Source organism: Nilaparvata lugens, chromosome 9 (genome assembly GCF_014356525.2).
Source record: "Nilaparvata lugens isolate BPH chromosome 9, ASM1435652v1, whole genome shotgun sequence".
NCBI classification, from domain to species: Eukaryota; Metazoa; Arthropoda; class Insecta; order Hemiptera; family Delphacidae; genus Nilaparvata; species Nilaparvata lugens.
The window spans coordinates 28,383,316-28,394,097 of NC_052512.1; the positions used below are offsets into that span (position 1 = coordinate 28,383,316).

A 10,782-nucleotide genomic window follows, 5' to 3' on the forward strand; every position below is an offset into this window, starting at 1 on the left:
ACGATATCCTCCCTAGAAACATTAAATTATTATTGGTTCAATCTCTCATCTTCCCACATTTAATGTATTGTAATTCTGTTCTTAACGATATGCAAGTCACTCTGAATGATAAACTACAGCGTTGCCAAATTATTGTCTACGTTTCGTCTACTCTCTCCAACGCCATGATCATATCACCCCAGCCCACATTGCTAGTTCAACATTGAAGCTTCCCGATCAGAGGCTTTTTCGAATAGTCAAGCTTGTTAGAGATATCTTGAAATACGGTAATCCGAACTATTTTAAAGATGATTTCAAATTTGTCTCTGAAGGTAGGAGGATAGATGCTTCACATACTAGAACCGGAGAAAGTACTTTAAGGATACCCAATCATCGAACTACTATTTTCACAAAATCCTTCTTAGTCAGTGCCTGTCGTGCATGGAATGCACTTCCTGTTTCTATCAGGTCCATCGAGAGCCGAGCGAGCTTCATCCTGACTTTAAAAAAACATCTTTTGGAACAAATGACTGAAACTGTCCGGCCCTAGAACGATCACATGACAACCATCCCCCACCCATCCCACAAATACAAACCTTTAAACCTGTTATAGAACGAATTGTATATATATATATATTATATAAGCTCATGTTATTTCATTATCCACTGCATACTGCTGTATATTACTGAAAGTTGATTACCCTGATCTACTTTCAGCCTACTTCATTTTATTAATCAATTATTTGATCTTATCTACCTATATAATTATTTTACTTTATAAATTTTCTGTTTTTTTTCTCTTAAATATTCATATTGATTAAAACTTTTACAATATTTCCATTAATAAATAAATCCTTAGTTTAAATAATGAAATTAACGTTTTGGTAGAGAGTTAGTGGGGAGGATATTTTTAATATTCTTTCCGAAGAATGGACATTGATATGTCCAAAGCTCCGCCAATTTATGTAGATGCATAACAATATAATTATTATCTATAGTTATTATATTACAAATTGCGTTTTCATATCATATACAGTTCAATAATTATTTTCTTAGTCTATATCATGTAAATTCATCTATAATTTTGCTGTATTGTAAGCTATTGTATATAAGTGTATAAGACAGTATATATTGTAATCTACATAAATAAGTACTCAATCAATCAATCAATCAATCATCTTCTCTATCTGATCTAATGTAGACAAATTTAGTAGATTCTCATCAATGTGTCAGTATTATTTAAATAGGGAGCATTGATGCTATAAGGAGGTATTACCGACAGTTTCAAGTGAGATCAACAAATGTTATGCTATCTCCAATATTTTTAGGAAAGCTATCTTCTATTTTTCTTGTTAAACACAACTATATTGGGAATAATTGATCATGGGAAAAGGCCTTACTTCATGGAAGATATTTTTACATTAGGAAAAGCAACAACAGCTTTTGGCCTTTTTAATAAATAACCCTTTCCGTCAAGTTAAATTCTGGCCGAATATCCTCATTCTTGCACACAGATTCCACAACGGACACTTCTGAAGTTTCAAAAATACCCTCCATCATCATACTGAATGATTGAAATTCCATGGAAACTGTTAAGCTGTTCACGCGATCTGTCAGATATACAAACAAGATTAGTATGATAGAATAGGATCAATTGATAGAGCTCCCGTCATGAAAGTTTGTTTATGAAACATAAAAATTATCTATACTCCCAGGAAAAGAAATAAAAATATTTATTCTTATATTATATTCTAATATTTATAAATCTGATTACCCTTTTCAAAATTATTCAACATAACATGTTTCGGCTATAAATTATGCCATATCAAGTGATTGGGAAATAAATAATAAAATGGATTCTCAGGAATAACTCCGATGAAGTAGCAGTGCCCAATCAATTTTTCCGCGATAAATGCATTTAATCTTCAACTTGTTGCCAACCTAATGAAATAATCGCAACTTAATGCCAACCTGACAAATTAATTAATTATTGGTCGCCAGTTTATCAACTGTTCGAATAGGTACTCTCTCTAGATTATAGTTCTATAATAACATATGATATGGACATTCCAATTATAATTAAGAGATTGGGAGAAGGAGAATATACATGCTAGAAGACGAACTTTAAACCCTTTCAAAAACCACCCTTAGAGTTGAAATATCGCCAAAAGAATTCTTAGTGAGCACCTAGGACGTATAAGGAAGCTATATTCTAAGTTTTGTTGCAATCCACCCGGTAGTTCTCTAGAAATCGTGATCAGTGAGTCAGTGTGTCAGTGAGTCAGTGAGTCAGTGAGATAAGAATATTTTATAAGTATAGAAAAAGTAAAGTGTTGGCTTATACACGTACAGGATAGGGAAATTATGTTTGACGCATCATCACGTCTGAACTACTGGACTAATTAACTTAAAATTTTGCATATAGATTCTTAATTAACCAAGGATGGTTATGGGTCTATTTTCTATTCTTCAAAATGACATTACTTCATGTTTTCAGTTTGTCAACTTTTAGAATAGATCCTTGCGGAGCACGGGTTACTGCTATTAATCAACATAATGACTTCAGACATTAACATAGTAAGTTACTCCAGTCACTATATGCATTGTTGCTTGCAATGAATATTGTAGTTCTGATTTTTCAATATTTGAATTTAAATGAATATAATTCATCAGCTTGAATCATGAAATAATCGCGACAGAAATTCGGAATTTAGTCAAGGTGGTAAAGAATTTTCTCTTCTCTTGACTCCAATAAACAATAGAGGCTACTCTCGATTTCAATCCATCAGAACGTTACAGCGGATTGATGAAATGGCGATCACCAGTTTCCATTATCTTCGTGATTTTACTTATCAAAGTATTAATGCATATATAATTCATCATAGGAATCCATGCCTGGTTTCAAATTAATTATGTAGAATTCCATGCTTCACAAGCTGAGTTGTCTTAAATTCATCTCCAACCATCGTTTCTCATATCATGGAAATGACGTGACTGTGAAATTGAGGAAACTATCTTAATTTTTTTTTCTTTGAACGTCCGAATCGTACTTCACCAGCGCGCATAATATTTTAATATCGGGGCACCGAGCTTCGCTTTGGAGTATAAAAGCTAATATTTATTTATTCATTTATTGATACAAGAACACAATTCTTTTAAATGATGGGGAAGGACCAACAGGCACAGCCCAAAACCGTTTCTTCCCCAAATCTGATGTATACACTATAAATACGGTAGTCCAAAATGTAGGTCATAATCCACACACTTTTGAATTTATGTCAAATTTCCACTCCTAACATTTGAAAACAGAAAAGTTCGAATTTAGATTTTTTAACATACAAAATTGGATAACAAAATGACACTCACTAATCATTTAAAACCGTAGAATAATGATTACGGTAACTATAAACATTTTGATATAGGTACTTTTTTTCAATAATGGATCTTGAATAAAATATTCTTTCCTACAGTACCTTGAAAAGTGGCCATTCCGCACTGATTACAGAACGCAAAGAATCACTTTTCTGCTCTAGTGCGGGAAAAATTTTTCCTGCAATCCACATTTGCAACATGGCAACACAAAATAGTTGGTGGGTTATATGGAGGATTAGTGACACGAAAACAAAAATTATGTGGTAACAATGACTGTGGTTAGATTTAGATAAGAATCATTTCAATGGCTACCCTACATTTATGATAAGATCCCAATCTAGAAATCCAAAACAAGAGTAATGTTTATCTAAATCATAATTAATAATAACTTATCATCATATTAAATGAATAATTTTATTTTCTATTGACAGTAATAATTATTTCAAACTATAACAATGAGAAATGTAGCAAACACACATTATGTAATTCGAATTTTCAGGTTAAATAATTACCGTTCGAAATCCATGTCAATAAAATTAATAAAAATAACATTAGAATATACTACAATAAAATATTTTCTGTTGTCTGTTATTTTATAAATATTTTTTTAGTTTACTTATATTATTTTTCGGTATTTAGTAAGTTAACAATGTCTAAATATCTGAATAATGTTTTTAGTTGGATGAAACGAAGTTAGGTACGATTCTTCCCACTAGGTCACGCGCTTGTCGGTTCAGCCATTCAGCCATGCTGTTGGTGTGTACTTTGAATACAATTTTGTTTTTATCTGTATTTTTTCTGATTCTTGAATGAATAAAGATGAGAACTTTGGCTGAGAATTTTCAACTTCAATTGGATTATTAATTTTCAAATGAATTAAGTTTGTTATTAATAACAGCATCACACACACAAACATTTGATGGTTTTCAGCCATCATTTTATCCATAATTACCCACTTTTCATATTCAATGGTACTGTAGGAAAAACTTAATGTGAAATATATGTGCGCAAAGTTCCTCTGCTGCACTCAACAAACCATTCCGCCCTCGCCTACGGCTCAGGCGTAAACGTTTCTTTCGGTGCAGCAAACTGTCACTTTGCGCACTAGTTGCACAAATAACTATTTTGGTCATGTCGACAAATCAGATTAATGTTGATCAAATCGATTAATCTAAAATAATTGCCGGATAATACTTCTCGTGAGATCAGCTGATTGATTGCATTAGTTCAACAGCTGAACATAATTCTGTCTCACTCCCACACAGGCACTCGCATCTTCCGTTATCGACAGACAACGAAATTATCAGCTGTTTTTCCAAGGATGAATAATTATTTTCCTTTTCTTGTCCTTCAGCGAGTTTTCTCAGAAATGAGACCATGTGCAATCGAATTTTTATATCAAGAACCTCCTATATTGAAAATCAAAATCGTAAGAGCCTTTTCCGAGATCCATTGAACATACACAAATACATAAATGAATGCATACATACAGAAATTGGTCGTTTAATATAATAGGATTGAGAATTGTTCGCAGCAAGTGGAAGAGGTGGTTCTGTTTTGCAATTTAAGTTTAAATACAACTTTTCATATTCATTGATTACAGATATACTCAGCTTTGAATAGAGGAAAAATGTAGGTATGAAAGGAGTATTCTGGTGCATCCTGCACCAGACTACCCCAAGTTCAAGGTTACAAAATGTCACCTCAAGGTCAAGGTGAACCCAAGGTGAGAATTGAAGATAAGGAATGAAAATATATCGGATTATATTCTTGAGATAATTTGAAGTCGTTAGGATGCAGTTGGGGTGAGCTTGAAAATATAATATAGAAGCTTTTAGACAGGACAGATTATTAAGGTGAGAAATCACCTTATAAAATGAAGCAAGTTCCATAAACCAAAATTTTACATTTGCCATTTCAGTTTTCTCAAATTAACTTTCCAGGAAGTGACTTGCAGTAGCCTTGCAAGATCGACTATCTCTTAGTGTGTCAGTAAAATTGTAAGGCAATAACTTGTCAGCAGTTATAAATCTGGAACTTGGATGTGAATGCTTTACTGGCTGAGAGAAATATTTGAGGATATAGAATTGATGAGTCTGTTCCTTTACCTCAAATAAAGTTATAGAGTCAAGAAGGACCATTGGGTGACCTATAACAAAATATTCTAGTAGCTCTATTCTCATTATACCTTGAATGGTACTTGGTACTTGATGTGGTTGGTGATACAATGGAGCCCTGATAATCTTCGACTGGAGGTCATACGAAAAATAACCCGAAAATAACCGACTGGTTATTGAATGAACTAGAGTGAATTCCACTTCAGAAGGATAGCACAACCAGAGGCTATCTTCCAGGTAGAGAAATTAGTCACCCACCAAAACATGACACTTCTTCTTCAGAACAAGAACAACAAAAGCAGCCGCCTCCATTCCAAGACTGATTTCCAGTGCTAGGATGAATGTGTCCAGGTTTGACGTTAGTGTCTTGAATGGTTGCCACATCCCTTTCTCCCAAGTTACCAAGCTGTGATTCAAGTCACCCTCACATATTTGATTCAACAGCCTATCTTTATCAATTATTCTATAGTGAATGCTTATCAATAATAATGATTTGAGAAATATATTTCTCAATGATTGATGATGAATATTTAGGCAGTAAATTATACATCAACATATTTCTCAAACGATTTGGCAATGAAACAGAGTTGAAAAAGGATATAAAATTATCTGTTTTTTGACTAATTACAAACAAGGATAGTAAACCAATGTTTATTGGGTGCTAATTTTAAAACGTGAATTCCACTTTAGTTTATTTCATCAGTTATTGTTTGTGTTATGATTTTTGTATGGTATTTTGTTCAAAGGTGCTATGGAGTTGACATGGATAATTTCAACAGTGACATAATATTTGGCATTTTCCCCGAGTGGTCGTATTCAGTGGATAGCCAACATTTTACTCTCATTGAGAAATCCACATTTCAAGAGAAATTCATTATAACTAAGTATCAGTTAATGGGATGTGAAATAGAGGAGGTATGTACCTTCTCTGGGAGTATAAATAAAAATAGATATCCAAGTACCTTCTTCAAAATTGTTTATGTGACTGAACAATTTCAAAGAGGGTACTTGGATTTCCATTTCGATTTACATACAACAGTAGCCCTAAAGAAAAAAGACAATTTCTCTGAAGGGTATAGGAGAAGCTCACAATGTTATCAACCCTGTTTTATAGGCCTTATTATATGTTTATGTAATGTAGCGTTTGATCTATGTTCACACTAGTGACCCCCTGGGTTGGAGAGCTTGCTCAAGAACTGTTGTATTGTAATCTCTAAAATCTGCTACTTTTGATTATACAGAGTTGATTAGAATCATGGAAACATTTGATATTTCTCCAATAAGAATAATTTGACATTACCTAAGTTTCATTGAGGATAGCATCCTCAAATGAAATGGAAAATTACTCTTCAAAAATCAATCTATCGCTTCAACATCTCAAAACCTCATATGTACCCAAATTTATTTTTTGGAATGAGGAAGTGGTCATGTGATAAATGATTCATACAGAGATCCGAGAGAAAAGAATCTGGTGTGGCGCACTCAAACAATTTTCCTTGCCATTATGAAAATTGATCACCTAATGCTAGTGTTCACGCGCGTCTCAAGTCTACTATTCAAAGATCTGAGCCAGCTTGTGACAGGACAATAACACTGCGAACACGTGAAGTCTGCTATCTCTTCATAGTGAATGATTTAATAGGATCAACACCTGCTAACAGTTTGCAAATTGAATAATCTTATTTTCTCAAACTTCGAGCTTATTTTCAATTTTAGGTGAAAATTAAACCAAACATTAATTGTAGAGATTTTCATGCTCAATCTTGAATTTTTTGATTGAATTGTATTTGGAGCCTGATAATATTGGGAACCTAAAATCGAACTTTGCATAGATAGGACGAAGCTCCTGTAATTTTTACAGATATGAGACTTGCGGCAGTTGATAGAGCTTATCAATGACTATTTTAAGTATGAATTTAATCAAAATCATTGAAGCCGTATTTGAGAAAATCGCAAAAAAACCTGTTTTTGACACCATTTTCATCAATGTCTGAATTTCGAGTATTCATCAATATTCCTCATTCTGTAATTATTCTTATCAATTTCACTTTTCTCAATACCAGCCAATAATTATTTGTTATTTCTTTCTAAATTCATATCTTGATTTTCATCCATTCCTTCATCTTTCTCATCTCTCCTTACTCCTTGTACATTCTCATCCCGTTCTCCAAGTTTCTTTTTTATTCCATTATTTGATTCCATTATTTGATTCCATTCCATCTTCCTTCCTCTATTCCATCTCAGTTCCCTCTCCACCCTATCATCACCCTTTTCCACCCTCTCTTCACCATTTTTCCCAATCTACAGAAATGATTGTAGGCTACAGATTCTAAACTAACATAACCAGTAATACTCGTACTTTCAAGTTTTTGTTCATCAATTTTCAATAATTCTCCATTGCAAGGATTTGGCCAGTTATCATTACAAGGAATTAGATCAAATGCTTGTGAATTTTTAGATTGATTTCAGTATTCAAATCTAGGTTTTGAAAAATGTTCCAACCATGGTTAGAAATCAACTTCGTGTGAAGACTAACTTCTTGATTGTGATTATAGTTACCACAAACTCTGTTTCGAGATCAGAATTCTCTCAATTCAAATTGCTGCTTAAGTTGCAAAATAAATATTTCATCACGTTCTCGTCTCTTTTCATGTTCCTTCTCTCCATGTTCTCGTCTCCCTTCACATTCCTTTTCCTCACATTCTCGTCTCTCTCCACGTTCCTTTTCCTCATGTTCTCGTTCTTTTTCTTCATGTTTCCGTTTTTGTTCCTTCATCTCATCATTTTCTCTATCTGTCTGTACTCTCTCCAACAAATTCTTGGTGAACTCATTGTCATAGCCTTCTGATTCGGTAATCAATTTACTTATTTGTACTATTCTCAGATTAATAGGCAGATCAATATTCAACTCTCCTGCTGTTTTCAGCAAGTCACACTTCTTCGAACTTGCTGAATATGACATTTTCCACACAAAACTTCAGATCTATCTGGCGATCTATCCCATTCAATTTAATCCAATCCTGGATGAGCCCCTAAAATTGTAGGATATTATTCTTCAAATCAATAAAACTTTCATTAATTCCACACATTCACATCAGTACCTATGATAAGCCGGTTCTGCGATTCTGGCTCCACCAGTGATGAGCAGCCAATAGAAAGCGAGGGGCGTGGCCTAAAGCCCCACTCTACTATCCCCCACACCCTCCCCCTACACACATGAATCTGCCATTTTGTCTACCACCATGACTCCTCCTCCTCCTCCTCCTCCTCCTCCTCCTCCTCCTCCTACTCCTCCTCACCAGCCAATAGGGAACGAGGGGTTGACAAGAATGAGAGGGGAATGACAAAAAACAGGAAGAGGAGGGTGAGGAGTCATGGTGGGGGACAAAATGACAGATGCATGTGTGTGGGGGGTTAAGGGGGTAGTAGAGCAGGGCTTTAGGCCACGCCCCTCGCTTCCTATTGGCAGCTAATTGCCGGTGTACCCAGAACCGGCTTATCATAGCTACTCACATTTTACATTATCATGATCTATTCATTGAGCTTTTCTCCTGAAAACTAACTTTTTCATTTATTCATCAACGATGTTGCCTTTTGAATTAATCAAACTTTCATATGATGATATTATATCATACGTCAAAATAGAATCACCATAGCTAAAATCTCATATCCTACATGAATAAATAAATGTAAAAACTGTAGTCATTGCATGCAGTCAATTCTTTGGCTGATTAAATCACAAAAAGTTTTCTTTTGCACTTTCAATGTTATTTTTATATCCTGAGAAAGGTCGAAGGAGTAAGTCAATTTTTTTGACCTGTGAAAAGGCTCGAAGAATACATATTTAGATTTGGAGCTGATTGATCAATTCTTTCTAAATTTATTGTAGAACATACAAACAGACGAACAATGACTTTTGCTTTTAGTTGGTCAATAGTGAGAGTGAGAACTCACTAGCGCTTGTTCAATAAGTTTATTCAACTTTTTCAGTCACTTATGCTCCTTTCACACAAGGACACCAATGAAACACCAGTGATACTCATGGATGGCCTCGTGACCTCCACATTCGGTTGCGGGTCCTGCACCCAGGCTCAGAACCAAAATATAACTTAGAGCTTTCCCTGATTTGTTTTCAATGACAAGGCTATTTTAGATCCCAGTACTTTCTTCCAGATCGATCCTCCAAATAATACTGCCTTCATATTGAGTCATTTTGAGCCCAGACGTTCACCTAATGGAGAAGAGTTTGCAGTGTTGTTTGTATATCCACAAGTAACTGTACATTTCTGTTCCACTGAGATCTGTTACTGATGATAGATTTTTTATTTTCCATAGTCTCAGAAAGATACCTTCTTCAGAGTTGTGATAGAATACCTTTTCACCGAAAATGTTAACGAAGTTCATGTGACTGATACCATAGATAAAATCTATAAGTTCAAACTGCCAGGATCTTCCACAGGAACAAGCTTTGGAGTTGTGGAAACCTTCGACTTCAATCTACAAACTCCAACCGACGCCTTCAGATTTGGTGAGCATGAAACAAACTATTGTGAATTCCTTTTTAGTCCAGTTACTATATTTATGACAAGAGATAAAACTACTAGATTTTGGGTGCATTGATGCATGCAATTTATATTGTGGTTCTAATTTTTTAATATATTATTTGGGTACATAAGAGAAGTTCAGAACCAATTTCTTCACCCGAAATTTCCTTGTGCTAGATAAAGGGTGGCCCAAAGACCTCGTATTTTCTGCTCATTTTCGAGTCATCAGCTATTTCTGCCAAATCTCGTAATCGGACGAAAACATTCGCTCAACCTTTTTTTTCAGAACATTAGAATTCTGAATGAAATGAGATCATTCGGAATTCTTTATATCCAAGGATTACTGATTAGAGTTTTCAAAAATGAGTGAAATTGAAGGAAAATTCAATTGATGATTTTAGTTTTTGATCTACAATATCTTGATTGTTAACACTCAGATTGTAATTCAAAATCCCTCTGGGCGTTTTTTTTGTGTTTACAATCAGGAAGAGCGCTCTATCCCGAATAGATTTCCAGGTACACCTGACAACAATGCTCCTTGTATTGTGAAAACACCAATTTTCAGCTTCAACATCATCACCAACTACATTGTCTTCACATTGATATTTCGCCCAATGACATGAGTTCATGAGATCATTTTCAATGAGAATCACCCACTGGATGCACTTCATTTTAGTATTTCCTAGTGGAGAGGCAAGCTTAAGGACACCTCAAGGATCAAAATTTCGAACACCTATAACTTTTGACACAATGCTATGATTTCATTTTAC

The 10,782-nt window shown here is 34.4% G+C and overlaps 1 protein-coding gene across 1 annotated transcript in view; it reads left to right on the plus strand.

The window, feature by feature from the left end:
* LOC111055300 overlaps positions 1 to 10,782 on the plus strand; it is a 151,400-nt gene that overhangs the window by 113,387 nt on the left and 27,231 nt on the right. The gene's annotated exons all lie outside the window — the stretch shown is intronic.